General features: G+C 44.8%; 1 long non-coding RNA gene across 2 annotated transcripts in view; it reads left to right on the top strand.

The window, feature by feature from the left end:
* LOC108531184 (uncharacterized) overlaps positions 1 to 15,174 on the top strand; it is an 81,921-nt gene that overhangs the window by 48,185 nt on the left and 18,562 nt on the right. Inside the window, exon 3 of one of the 2 annotated variants that reach the window (XR_001886086.1) lies at positions 8,777 to 9,635. The exons of the other annotated variant lie outside the window; for it this stretch is intronic. This is a non-coding gene — a long non-coding RNA (uncharacterized LOC108531184). Of the gene's footprint in view, positions 1 to 8,776; positions 9,636 to 15,174 lie in introns of those variants that run through there. 2 annotated transcript variants of the gene reach the window in all.

Raw genomic sequence — 15,174 nt, forward strand, 5'->3', positions numbered from 1 at the left:
CCCCCCCTCAAAAAAAAAAAAAAAAAAAAATTGACTCTAATATTCTTAGGTGTTCTGTAGTGGGAGGATTTTTAGAATCTCTAGTCTACCATATTGCTAGCAGTGGAAAAGACCTTTATGTAGGTAATCTCATTTAATCCTCACAGCCCAGTGAAATGGGTACTGTTTTTCTAATTTTACGGAGAACACTGAGATTGTAAAAGGTTAAATAATTTGCTTAAGTCCACAAAGTAGCAACCAATCTTAGAATAATAATTGAATAACCATTCAATTCTAGCTCTTCTAGTCTCCAAAGCCTATGTTTTTACCCAGTTTACTGCATTTTCTTCCATTTCTCAGTATCTTCTATCATTCAAAGTAGCAAATGGTTTTAAGGCTTATTTTAATTTCTTCAGTTGTGACTGATTTATTCATTGATTGATTGATACCATGTTTAGAACTGCGGCCGATGGGAGGCCCTTTCATGGATGGCACGGATGCCAGCATTGGCACTGGCCTGTAGGTTAGGCAGGACCTCAGTCTGTGGCAGTTTCTTAGGGCATTTAGCACAGACCAATCCGGTCCTTAGCATAGCTGGTTGGGAGACTCCCTTCCGTCGGTGTCTTTGGAGTTGGTCTGACTCTAGCACACCAGTTCGTGCTAGCACATCCCCTAAGCCAGACTTCCAATGTATTAGCTCACAACGAGAGAGAGTCCTTTTTGGTAACTTGTGTTCACTTTCCCAGATCTTTCCAGATATCAATACAGTGGGGAAAACACATCTATGACTAGACATATGCTTGGCAGGAATTACAAAAAATTAAGTAACCTAAAGAAATTAAACGGCCTTTGGGCCATGAAAAATCTGATGAAATGAACAGATTTAATAACTGAGATTTCCACCACAGAATAGGTCAGACAATGCACATACATTGAACTTATGCCAGGCACTGTAGATGCAAAAATAGCTAAGACCTCATATGACCTGCCCTTGGGGAATTTATAATCTTGGACCTTCTCTCTCCCTTAAACAATCCTCAGTCAACACTAGAAAAATTATCTTTCTTATATCTACATCCAGCATTCTGCAGTTAATTTCAGAGCAGAGGATACTGACTTTGGACACCCTCTGGATTTCCAAGATATTCTCTGTACCATATTTACAAGTTATCACATTAGGCGAGTTCCTTCTTTGGGTCAATGTTTTCCTTCATTTTTGGATAATTCTTCACCCACAGTTGTCCTCTGTGTTCTGAGTTCTGACAATGATTCTTTGCTTGGCCAAACTTTAGTCAAGCTTCTGAATCTTCTGCTACACCTATCTGTTTAGTTCCTTGTAAATTCAGTTTTTGCAAGAACGCTGGTACGTCAGTTTAGTAAGAACACCCCATGCTTGGTATCTGATTATCCTCCACCATCCCCCGGGTGACGTCTGATCACCTGGCTTTTCTTCAGCAAGAATTCTGGTAGGCTGGTTCAGCTGCAACCCCACTCACCCTGACATTTCCTCTTAGTGGTTTTCTGTCCACTGACTCCCACCCTGCTCCTTGGCTATCAATTCCCACTTGCCCATGCTGTATTCAGCATTGAGCCTGCTCTCTCCCGCCATGGCAAGACCGCATCGCAGTGGTCCCTATACCCATCGCAGTGGTCCTGAATAAATTCTCTCTCACTGTGCTGTAACAAGTGTCATAGAAATATTTCTTCTTTAACAGTCCACGTGGTATTACTCCTAACAGCCACTCATACGGCATTAGCAGGAAATGGAATGCTGTTGGAATCAGTTCGGCTGTGTCTCTGCCAGAGATTTCACAAGGAGTCATTACGCATATGTTGGGTTTCCTTTATGCTTCCTCACAGGGCAGCCAACTGCAAGGAAAGGTTCCTTTCCTATCCTTTCTGCGGTAATGGAGAGTATAGAAGGTTTTGGTTGAAAATAAGGCATTAGACTTTCAGGGACATGGGAAAATCCAGTGCAGGAGCAGAATAACTTCAAAATAACTTTATATTTGAGAGTTAAGTTTGCCCCAAAATGTGACTAAACTTTTAAATATGAGTAAACCTAAATGTGCTCACTACATGGGGGTGGCCCTGCCCTAGTGGCTTGCCAGAGTCCAAGGTCCAGTTTTTACTCTTACAATTCAGTTTAGTTGAGTGAGTAGGTCTAAGACTTAGTATTTGTTTTCTATTAATAGGTCACCAACACTGGGAATACTGGGGCATTTGATAAAGTCCTGGCCGGGGAGAATTACTCGTTTATTTGTCTCACTGATTTTGGGTAGATTGGAAAGGTTTGTGTAATACAATACTTTTCATGGAGACAACAAAAATTCAGACTTTTTTCTAGATACATAAAGCATTAAGTTTTTTGAAAGATATGTTAGGAGGCTGAGGCGGGAGAATGGCGTGAACCTGGGAGGCAGAGCTTGCAGTGAGCCGAGATGGCGCCACTGCACTCCAGCCTGGGTGACAGAGCGAGACTCCATCTCAAAAAAATAAACAAATAAAAAAATAAAATAAGAGATATGTCTCTTAGAGGCCTGCACTAAGTCCTTTGATGTTAGGTAGCAGGCGAAAGTCCCCAAACCTCCAAGGTCTGAGTATCATTTGAAAGCAAGACCACTCAGGTAACCTCCACACTCTGTGTAAAGCCACCAAATTGGACAGAACTGCTCAAAACATAGAATTTCAAAAATCTAATGAAAATGAAACAAAAGCAGTCAATAGAAGAAAAAAAGCCATCAAGTCAAGAGGCATGCATGGAGAGGCTCCTCTGTATTTGTTTCTGATAGGGCTAGAGGGGCACATTGCATTTCCCTCTGTTCTCGATGGCCAGACCCTCGTGGCATCAGAGATGAACTCTCCTTTTCCATTAACGAGTATGCAAATGCTGGCTGTGCACAGAGGTCTCTCTGGTGCCTTCCTCCACACAGAATATTCTGCTAACCTCTTGGTTTCAGCTCAGACTGGGAAAATGTTCACATTAACCCTGACCTGGAAGAAGACCCTGAGGAGAACCCGGGCACACAGCAGCCGTTCCAGGCCTCAGCTTCAGGGGGGCTCACGAAGGTTCTGGATCCTTGCCCAGCCTGCAGTGGGGACCTGGTGTAGCACTGAGTGGCTGTGAGTGCTCAGTGTCCCCCATCTCATGCTAAGCACAGTGAAGTAGGGGGAGATTGCGCAGTGTGCCGATGGAATAGTCGCCTTCACTTGGCTGCCTGTCCCTCCATCATGTGGCAGGTGAGCCCTGCCATCCAGCCTGTGCCACTGCCTCAGGAAGTCAGTGCCAGGGGAAACGTGGGAAAGGGAAAGCAGGAGACTGGAGCAGCTTTTTGGCTATTAGAACTTATTTGGCTTTTATCACGTATCAACAATCATCTTTTTACTAACCAGAAAAGAAGGCCGTAGAGTTTTTCTGTAGCAAGTCACTGTTTATGGAAGAGGAGACGCTTTATCTGCATGGCAGTTCTGAAGATTCTACTCTGTTCCAGTCATTGTTGTGGACGCACTTTCGACATTTGATTAGGAGCCATAAGGGTGGCTTCCTCCACCCACAGAAAAATTCCTTTAAGGAATCATGAGACCATCGACATTTAGCAGCTGTTTGAAAGACTGTTTAGACTCCTGGATGATGCTGGGGAATTCCTGGGATTACGGTCTTGGGCAGGAAGGGAACTCAAGGAGGAAGTCAGCAATCTAAATTTCAAACCCCGGGAACCTTCTTTGTATATAACCTAATAATCTGCTTCGCTCAACATAGTGCTTGCTGAGTGAAGGAGTGTAATGGAAAAGAAAGTTAATAATCCCTTGAGCTCTGGATCAAAAATAAGGTAGGAGACCAAATTTTCCATCAAACTGGTTGGGTCCAATCACTTTATGCGAAATGCTCACTTCAGGGTCTGTAGCACTTGTTGATTAATGTACCTAACAGGTCTTAATAAAGTGATCAATTCAAGCAGTGTCTTCCCAAATTTTATATATATTTAACATATATTGCTGCATGACAAACCAGACAACACTTAATGGTTTAAGGCAACCGTTTTATTATTCCCCAGAGTTCTGTGAGTGGACCATGGTCACTTGGGCCCTAGTCTTGTGATGTCACCTGGACCACAGTCATTGGGAGGTTCACCGGGTGGAAGCCTCCATGACAGCTCAGTCCCAGAGCTGCCAGTGGGTATGGCATCTCTACATGGCTGCTTGTATGTATGGCCTGGGATTTTCACAGCACCGCAGCAGGGTCTGAGAGGCAGAGTCCTAGGAGTGATTGTCCCCAGAGAGCAGAAGCCAAAGATCTCACCAGTCCTCTAAGAGGCTGAGCTGACAATGGGCACAGCACCGTTCTGCCATCCTCTATGGCTTAAGCATTCACAGGGCCAGGCTAAATTCAGGCTGTGGGAAGATAAACTCCACTTCTCAATGGGGAGAGTTCAAAGCAACTGTGGCCATCTTTACCCCATCAGCTTTCTTGCCAAGAAATAGAGCGCTGCATGACACATCAACTTTCATTTATTTGACATTTATCTCAAAATACGTGAGTTACCTGGCAAATAATATCACATTCATAATAAAATTCTAAGAAATTAACATCCTGTACTTTACTGGGCATTGTTTATATATATATATATATATATATTATGAGTAATTAATAAAGGTATATATTTTTGTTTTTTTTTCTTTCCTTGTTTTTTTGAGAGCAGAGTCTCATACCTCTGTCCTCAAGGGCTTATTGCTACCTCCACCTCCCAGATTCAGGCACTTCTCGTGCCTCAGCCTCCCTTGTAGCTGAGATTACAGGTGTGCACCAACACAACCAGCTAATTTTTATATTTTTAATAGAGACGGGTTTTGCCATGTGGGCCAGGCTGGTGTTGAACTTCTGGGGTCAAGTGATCTGCTATCTTGGCCTCCCAAAGTACTGGGATTACAGGTGTAAAGTACTGGGATTACAGGTGTAAAGTACTGGGATTACAGGTGTGAACCACTGTGCCTGGTCTGTATGGTATTCTTAAACCCCTTCGTTTAGCTTTGGCCATGGAGACTTGGAACAGAAGGTTAGGAGCTTTACAGGCCACAAGGACAGGTTGGTTTTCTGGGTTCCTGGGCACACAGACTAACTCAGAAAAAAATAAAACACACATGAGAAAAACAGGCCAGAAAAACCTGATTCACAGGAGGCATGTCATTGAGTTGTACTTAGTTTATATAAAGTAATGGTTCTCTTCAAACTTGGAGTCTCAGGACCCCTTTATGCTCTCAAAAACAGAGGATCTGGCTGAGCGAGATGGCTCACTCCTGTTCTCCCAGCACTTTGGGAGGCCAAGGCGGGTGGATCACTTGAGGTCAGGAGTTTGAGACCAGCCTGACTAACATGGCAAAAGCCCATCTCTGCTATAAATATGAAAATTAGCTGGGTGATCATGGCTCACGCCTGTAGTCCCAGCTACTCAGGAGGCTAAGGCTGGAGAATCGCTTGAGCCTGCAGGCTGAGGCTGCACCGAGCCAAGATTACGCCACTGCACTCCAGCCTGGGCGACAGAGTAAGACCCTGTCTCAAAAAAAAAAAGAAGAAAGAAAAAAGAAAAAAAAAAAAAAAAAAAACTTGAGGATCCTATGCAGCTTTTGTTTCTGATGGGCTAGATCTACTAATATTTACAACACTAGAAATTAAAATTGAGAAGTTTCAAAATACATATTCACTTTAAAAGCACAATAAAATTCCATTACATAAATTCCTTATTTTTATGAAAGTAACTACATTTTCCAAAAGCCCCAAAGACAATGAGTAAGAAGAACGATAGTGTTTTGGTGTTTTGCAAATCTCCCTGGCGTCAGGATTAATGGAAGACAGCTGGACTGTCCTTATCTGCTTGCATTTAGGCTGAGTTTGTTACAATATGTTGCCTTGGCTGAAGTAGAGGAAGAATGTCTGGCCTCAAAGAGGTATGGAAATGGAATAAGGCGGAGTATGTAAGCAGACTTTTTAGATAATGGCAGGTTAGCTTGAGTTTTCTAGTGTGGTTTCTTACTGGTTAGGTGCACTGTAGAATCTGCAACAGACACCTGAACGTTCTTTAGGTGACTTTTAGGGATGTTTTAGCTCCCCCACCACCTGGGGCCCACAGGGATACACCCAAGGACGAGGTCTTTCTCAGCCTTGAAGACATTTGCAGCCCAGCCCTGCTGCTCCTTCCTGCTTGTCTAAAACTTTGCAATTCTGTAAGATCATGGACAAATCGCATCTCTTCTGTGAAGGCTGCCCTCAGTAAACAAGAATTATCTCTTTCTTTTCTCAATTCAAATATCGTTATTGTCTGTACCACTCATTTGGCCCTCAGTAATTGCTGTCAATTTTTATTAACTGATTGATTGAGATAGCACAATCTCGGCTGACTGCAACCTCCATCTCCTGGGTTCAAGCAATTCTCCCACCTCAGCCTCCCGAGTAGCTGGGACTACAGGCGTGCACCACCACGCCCAGAGAATTTTTGTATTTTTAGTAGAGATGAGGTTTCACCATGTTGGCCAGGATGGTCTCAATCCCTTGACCTTCTGATCTGCCCACCTCAATCTCCCAAAGTGCTAGGATTACAGACGTGAGCCATTACGCCTGTCCGATGCTGTCAATTTTAAATTAACTGGCAGATAACCACTTGCTAATTTTTAATTAAGCTAATTGAAAACAGGTTCTTTACTAGTATATTTTATTTATTTATTTATTTATTTATTTATTTATTTATTTATTTATTTATCGAGAGAGAGTCTCGCTCTGTTGCCCAGGCTGGAGTGCAGTGGTGCAATCTCAGCTCACTGCGACCTCTGCCTTCTGGGTTCAAGCGATTCTCCTGCCTTAGCCTCCCGAGTAGCTGGGACTACAGGTGCACACTACCACAACTGGCTAATTTTTGTATTTTTAGTAGAGACAGAGTTTCACCATGTTGGTCCGGACCATCTCGATGTCTCTTAATCTGGGGTTCGTGGATTAGTTTATTAGGGGGCCATGAACCCCCAGAACTTGTAGGTGAAATTGTGGATGTCTTTGTGTATATCATTCTTCAGAAATATTACTCCTCCTTTCCCCCCAGTAAAACGTTAGTAACAACTAGGCTAGATTTTTAAGAAATATACACTCTGGTCTTTTTTACAGTTTTTAAAGCCAATATCTGCTATAATGGGATCAGAAAAGGCCACACTCATAAAAGCAAATTCTTCCTCGATTGTGCCAGTGGGCTTTAGTTCCTCTTTTCTATTTTTTTTTGTTTTTTGTTTTTTGTTTTTTGTTTTTTTTGAGACGGAGTCTCGCTCTGTCGCCCAGGCTGGAGTGCAGTGGCCGGATCTCAGCTCATTGCAAGCTCCGCCTCCCGGGTTTACACCATTCTCCTGTCTCAGCCTCCCGGGTAGCTGGGACTACAGGCGCCCGCCACCTCGCCCGGCTAGTTTTTTTGTATTTTTTAGTAGAGACGGGGTTTCACCGTGTTAGCCAGGATGGTCTCAATCACCTGACCTCGTGATCCGCCTGCCTCGGCCTCCCAAAGTGCTGGGATTACAGGCTTGAGCCACCGCGCACGGCCTAGTTCCTCTTTTCTATGTTTACATTGGAGTTCCAACCCTCTGGTTATTTTTGATATTCCAACATAGTCTGTTGGGAAGGGAGTTCTTACTCTGTTTCCTCCCGTGCACACAGCGGTTCGTACCAGGAAAGCAGGACATATCACTGCAGCACTTCAGCAGGGAACCTCTGTTTGTGCTCAGAAGTAAGATAGCATCCAACTCAGGGTCAGCAAACATCTTCGGTAAAGTGCGGAGAGTAAGGATTGGAGGCTCTGCGGGTCATATGGGCTGTGTGGTGATGACTCGCCTCTGCCATTGCTGCACGAATGCAGCCACAAACAGGAAAGTGAGTTGGCCTCTTGCATCCAAACAACTCTGTTTACAGAAACAAGCAGGGGCTGCATTTGGCCCGTGGGCTGGAGTTCGTGAACCTCTGATCTAATTCACAGCTCACTAGAACAGGAGTTATAGTTATAATAAGGAAGCACAACATCCAGAAATTGGGTGGAATCCTGGGACTCTTAGGACTTTGGATTCCACCGATCATAGGTAATTCTAGTCTTGGCTAAAAGGGAGCACACAAATCCAGAGAAACCTGCTTATCCCAGGCAATGGCCCAGACAGGCAGCCCCGTGACACCGGCAAGGAAATAGGGGCAGTTTTGTGGTCATTGCTCCAGCGCTCACATACCTTCTATTAGAGACGATTTAAAAAGTTATTGTTTACACCACCACAAACCGGGAGAGTGCAGGCTTCTGTTAGAAAATCTGGATTGCTCCCTGATCTGCCTCTCTGTAATTAGCGAACCTTTCTTTCTCTGCTCCGTGCACACAATGAATAAAATGTTCATGGTGTATGATGTCACCACAGCACTAGAAACACTGTCTTGATTGTTCCACTTTAAATTCTGCCTTTGCGCCTGGCTGTGGCTGCAGCTGCTGGGTATCCCTCCATCAGCTACTACTCACTTACCAAACTGGTGCTGACAGCTCCACCTTGCAGACTTTCCCGGCGGGAGGAAAGCCTGCTGGGAATGGACACAGCAGGGAGAGCCTCGGTGGCCTCCTTCCCAAGAGAGCACAAACACAGTGGAAGCAGATTCGCAGCTTCTCACAGGTTGAATCTTGAGAATATGCAGAATCAGAATTCTGCATCTGGCAAGTCAGAATTTAACACTTGGCAAGCACTTTGACTTCCTTAGGTTTCTTTTATTACCAAGTTCATAATTCTTTCTCACTCTCGACAGGAATCCTTGGGCCTTGAGCGGTCGTTGATTTGTTCTTGCTCTGGTTGTGCTTCCTTTTGTCTCTTGCTGTTCTGTGGACCGGAGGGGTCTATAGATGGTGAGTTTCTTTTTCTGCCTTGTGTAAGTTGCCATTTGTTCTCCCAATCCTGCATGTGACGGGGGTTGGGGGAATTCTGTAGTTGGCTTTGTCCATTGTTTTCTGTACCAGAACTTGGTTTAAGAACAGCTATCAGCGCTGTTATAATGACACCACATTTGCTCCAGGAAAGCACACTTTGAATTACCTCTAGCACCGTCCCCACCAAAGACAGGCTGAGCTCTGACCTTCCCTGCTTGGGCCACTCACTCCTAGGTATGGTGAGGGCCTTTCGGACCGGTGGAGCCCAGGCGGCATGCAGCTGCCCTAGAAGCAAGAAGACTGAAGCCGGGCAATGTCTGGCCAGTCAAAGCACCATTTGGTGAGGTGAGCCTATTCAGATGGTCACTTAACGTAGCAGTTCCTCTAAAACTTCCACTAAAGGCCAGTCAGCAGAAATCCCCCAAACACAGACAGGCTTGAGATGCTGGAGGGCCCAACCAAATGGTGAGTGCCCTGTGCCAGCAAAACAGAAGAGAGTGGAAGTCAGGGTTCCGGCCTAGGGAGGAGGGAGATGACCTCCACTGAGTGCTCTCTGTGCATCCTGCTCTGGACAAAGGCCCTGTGTGTCTCACAAACCTGGTTTTTCAAATCAGAAAATCGGGGGCTTGAGAAGTTAAGTCCTGAGGCTTAGCCAGCAGCGTCTGTCTATGTGTTTTTAAGAGCATGGAGTGGTAGTCATTAGTGTATGGAGTGTGGAAATTCACAGCACCACCTTTCACAGGAAACCAGGTGTAACTATACTTTTGTGTTCTACAGACACGCAGATGGGGTTGGAGGGGAGGCTACCACCAGGACACTGGACATTGGAAGCCAGGGTAAATAGAGCCTTGGGGTCCAGGAGACAGGGGTCTAGGACACAAAGCCTGCCAAGCACCAATGTTGTAAAATTCAGTTTTAATGAGGAGAAATGACCTGAGGAAAATCCAACTGGGCCTCCTCTCCTATGGATCCAAATTGTACAAATTGAAAGGGGGAAAAGGGTGGCTTCAAGGCACCCCAACTTTAAATTTTTTAGTAGTCTGAGGCCCTTTTCTTCAGCTTTGGCTGGTTGTTTGCTGTCATTCCTTTATAAAACTCTTCCCAGTTTTTGAGGATAGAGGTTGTGGTTGGCCCCATTACAAACATATTTTGCTCAGGTTAGAGCACCACGAACTAAAATACTGCAGTATTTTAGGGAGGGAGACCCGGAGACTTAGGGGGAGCGAACAATGAGGCCAGGTGCTGGTGGATCCCATGGTTGCAGCTGCATGTGGACAAGCACAATTAAGGCAGTTGTACTGTGAAGCAACAAATACACAAAATCACAATGCCTGCCTGTGCTCTCATCTGTAGGAACATTGTGGCATGGGGGTAGGACGTGGCTGAAATGGTGCAGCCCTATCCACTTAGCTTGATTCAACCCTCAGTAGCTCCAAACCACACTGGAAAATGGGAGAAGCTTATTTCTTAAATAAAAGGTGGCATGTTTTGAAGAATCTCCTGGCAATTTAATTGTTATATAAGTTATTTGGATTTTTAATAAAGGAAGTTTCAACCTGAATTTTATAGATCAAGGGTTTTTGTTTCTCTCTCTCTCAAGCTCATTTTCCCTATTGACAAATTTTGACCCAGGTCAGAGTAGCATAATCTATGATGCCTGTGTCCAAATTAAATGATTCAGAATCAGAATCTCACATGTAAATAGAAATCTCACAGGGTGTAAAAGATACCATCATAAATTAAAGCTAAACAAAATGTCAGTATCAGTTTTATCAAATATCTTGTAGGTCTAAGGGTTGAGCGATGTTGGAAGCACAGATGAACATGCAGTTGTGCCAGGAATCATGGTGATGTTAAGAAAATGTTTTCTTTTCATTCTTTTTCTTGTTGATGGGAAAATATCTATCAGAAAGTAGAAAAGAAGGGAGGTGAGGGCTGGGCTTGGGGAAACAGTTGTCAGAATGAGTGGTGGACCAGGGCATCCCGTTTATCCTCACTCAACCCATGAGAAGGTCACATACAAGCCATGTCTAGAAGGAAGGTGGGAACGTGTGAGACAGGTAAAGGAAGGCTGACCTCAGCTGAGTAAAGGGCAGAGAGGACTTGGCCACCAATGGCAGCTTTGCAAAGAGCAGGTGGAATCAGAGTGAGGCGTAACAGTCAACTGGAATGTATCTGACCCACGGTGCTTGCCTTTTCCTCATCCTATTTGAAAAGTGTTGCCTAAAGTCTGTTTAGAAAGTGTACTGGGGAATTCCTCACTCTTGGTTCGTGTGGGGCACAGAGGCAGCCATGTGTGTCACATTTCAAGGCAGGTGGACCAACTCTAGGGGCAGTGCCAGCTCCGTTCAGGCACGTTTGCTGAGAAAGCGCAGTGTCTTCTGTGTCACAGGAGCATCGGCTCTGACCACCTAGTGTGGGTTGTGAGGGAGAAAGCAGGTTCCAGAAGGTCATTCTGTGACTCTTTTCTTACTCCTAAGTCTTGGGGAGACACTTTTGCCCTGAGGCTGAGGGATAAGCTCCATTGGTTTCAGTGAAAATGTTCAACCCTAGTTGAATGGGAGACACAGGAGAAATGAACATAAAATGTAAAGGTCCAAGTTGGAAAGCCAATGATGCAGTTCTAGCCTTTGTGGAAGGACCCATAGGCCTCTTTCTGAGGTGCTGCATGTTCACAGTGCTTCTGTTTCCAAAGCAAACCAGGCTGCCGTGTGAAGCCACTGGTGCCGATCCTCACGAGTCACTGAGATCAGAGACACAAGCGCACGTCCGCTACCGTGCACTAACTCGCATCTCAGAGACACAAGCGCACGTCCACGCCTGTGCGCTAACTCGCTTCTCAGAGCACTGGCTCACGGGCGGTCTCTGGTGTATTCATCACCAGGGGATAAGCCTTACTGAACTAACTCAAAGGGGAGAGCTTCTCAAAATGCATAGTGCCTGCATATAACTGGGAAAGCTTGAGAAACACAGAAATCCTGAAGCGCCAGTCCCAGAGAGGCTGCCTCAGTTGGCCAGCTGTGGAGCCCAACAATCTGCATCTTACCAAAGCTCTCCCAGTTCGTTCTAACACATGTGGTCTGAGAATCCCGTGTTGAGAAATACCACTGGAACGGTGCGTTTAAAAACAGTTCCTCAGAAGCCTACTGTCTGTTTAGGTTTACAGTTGATAGGATGATGCACATGGATAAAAATCTCTCTGCAAATACATCCTCAAGTGGCCTGAGTTGATAGTGAACCCTTTTGCAGTGTGTGTCTTAGTGAATAATGCCAGTATTGGCTCAGTTGAGTGGAACATGCACAAACTCATTAAATCTCAAGTGTGCGTTTCAGGTGTTGGCGAGGTCACATTTCTCCGTCAGCTTAGGTCATGTAGAGGAACATCAGCAGCGGCCAGCCTGGGTGTTGTCTGCGCCGCCTCTCTGGCTTGGTGGTGCATCACTTCTCTCCCTCAGCTGCCTCGCCTTGGACATGCATCTCGGCTATGACAAACACGCAGGGGATTGTGCGACCAGAGTAGTGGGGTGGGGCCTAGGAGTCCAGGCGCTTTTGTGGTGGATGCTGCCCTTTTTTGTGGCCAAACACCGCATCCACTTCTCCCATCTCAGCAGCACTGGTCCCTGCAGCTTGATGGATTGAGAAATCATTTGTAGCAACTGTTGGGGTCCGCGTGTTTCCTAAACAAAGGAATGAACACACAAGACAACACAAGACAAGACAAACATGGCGGCCGCCCCGAATGGCGCGCTCGGCTTTATTTTATACAGTCATTTGTGGAATGTTGCCAAGTCACAAGACACATCGTTGTTTTTCTGACCTTTCCCTGACTTTCTGGATTTTCAAGATGTTTACACATAAACAAGCCCCGAGGGTCTGCTGTTTGCAGCTGGCTCCTTTGTCCTCCCTGCAAACAGGGAAGGAACACCCTGCTTCGTTTGCAAGAGCAGGACTTATCGGGAAGGTCTCGTTTGCGAGCACGTAGTCCTCTACAAGCAACCATGGGGATACTCAGGAAAAGAACACCGAGAACATTGCACCTCCCAGGTTCTGGGCCTTGATTGATGGACACACACACACACACACACACACCCGTGAACGCACACTTCCATGTACATGCATCTTGCACACACAGAGTCTTGAGCTCACTGGTAATCTCCAGCTTAGAATTCACCATTGTCAGCTTGGAGAAAACAACATGCTTTTCTGGACAATAAAGGCCTCTGTGAATTTGTCCCCAAATTTTATGTCTCTCATGACTTTGAGGGAATTTTTTTTGTTGTTTATAGCCTTATGCCAAAGGGAAAGGACGAAATGCTGGGTGTGGCCTGCTCAGAGTGAAAGCTCACGTTTTCGTGATTCTCTGCGGATTCATCACACACTGAGATTTTCTGTTAAATACCCTTCCTGACTCTATTGGAAACGACTGTAAGTGGAACAAATGGAAGTCACCCTCAAAATAAGGACTGCCAGGAGAATAGTGGGTGGCAGCTTTAACTGCCCCACAACCTTGGGAAGTGGGGTTGGATTTTTTCCATTTTGATGGTGCTGCTTGGAGGCACTGGTGGAGCATTTTGCTTTTCACAGGGTGCTCTGACCAGGAGGCAGTCAGGGAAAAGTACTCATTCCATTCCTTCCATGATGGGAAGCTAAAGCCCAGGAGGTGGAGGGCACCTGCCCTGGCTGGGGAGTGGCTTCCTGAGCCCGGCCTGGGGCTGCTCTGCTGCAAAGCTACACCACAGCGATGGCCTCGTGGCCTCTGCTGCCTTCGTGTGTTTGATTTAACTTCTTCTTCTTCTTCTTCTTTTTTTTTTTTTTTTTGAGATGTAGTCTTGCTCTGTTGCCAGGTTGGAGTGCAGCGGTGCTATCATGCCTCACTGCAAACTCCACCTCCTGGGTTCAAGTGATTCTCCTGCCTCAGCGTCCCGAGCCGCTGGGACTATAGACATCTGCCACTACGCCTGGCTAATTTTTGTATTTTTAGTAGAGACAGGGTTTCACCATGTTGGCCAGGATGATCTCAATCTTTTAACCTCATGATCTGCCCGCCTCGGCCTCCCAAAGTGCTGGGATTGCAGGCGTGAGCCACCGCACCTGGCCTGCTTTTGATTTAATTTTCGATTGACACATGATAATGTACAAGGTATAGTGTGATGTTTCAATATATGTTTACATCGTTTAATGATCGAATCAGGGTAATTAGTGTATTTATCATCTCACACTTGCCGTTTCTTTGTGATAAGAACAGTGAAACTTCATTCTTCTAGCTATTTTGAAATATACATTACATTATTGTTAACTATAGTCATTTGCAATGTGCATGAACCTAGGGGACATTATGTTAAGTGAAATAAGACAGACGCGGAAAGACAAATACTGCATGATCCCACTCATGTGGAATCTGAAAATACTCATCTCCTGGAGACAGAAAATAGAAGGGTGGTTTCCAGAGGCGGGGGTGGGGGTGGAGGTAGGCAGGGTGAAGAGAGGTTGGTCAATGGGTACAAAGTTACAGTTAGATAGGAGAAATAAGCTGGGAGCCTTTTAAAATTCAAACCCTCCCTTTCTTCCTTTATTCTTCTGTGTTTCCCTTGAACTCACTCTCTAAAAATAAAATCCAGGGCTGCTGAGTTTGTAAGATTTTCTTCTTATAATGACATTTTTGAATATCACTCTATGTATAATTTATATCACTCATTGCCAATCCTTTTGACAAAGTTGTATGTTTCTGTGGCATTCTTCTTGGAAATTTGTACCTGAAAGATTGCCTTCTTTGAATAACTGATCTGTTTCCTTTTATCAGATAAGATGTATGTTCTTCTTGTCTTGCAGAAAGCTTAGAGCTACATTTAATATTCAACCATGACCTTTGTATAATGTTTCTTCTCCTTCCATGAGGTTTTATGTTCTGCATCTTAGCCTTATTTTATATGCACCTTTTCCAAAAACCAAAGTTTTTGGAAACAGGCATTTTGCGTAAGCATTTTTTTTCTCTCAGTTTGAATTGCTGTGACGTGAAAACATCAGATGCCCTAAACAAGCTGTAAGATTGTGAAATTCAATCAGGTAGATCACATAAGACAAGTGTTTAAAATTGTCACAAACGTTGTAGAGTAAATGTTGTTATGGAAGAAATTTAATACGTAAAATAACACTGTGAATAATACCAGACTCATGGCAAAGGGTGATGAAATAAAATCAGTCCTCAGGGGAAGCCGAGAAGTTCAGCGGAAGAAAGCTAAGGCTTCATTTAGTTGTGGAGAATCACTAAGCAAGTCCTACA

Source organism: Rhinopithecus bieti, unplaced genomic scaffold, assembly GCF_001698545.2.
Source record: "Rhinopithecus bieti isolate Rb0 unplaced genomic scaffold, ASM169854v2 scaffold_8350, whole genome shotgun sequence".
Taxonomy (NCBI): domain Eukaryota; kingdom Metazoa; phylum Chordata; class Mammalia; order Primates; family Cercopithecidae; genus Rhinopithecus; species Rhinopithecus bieti.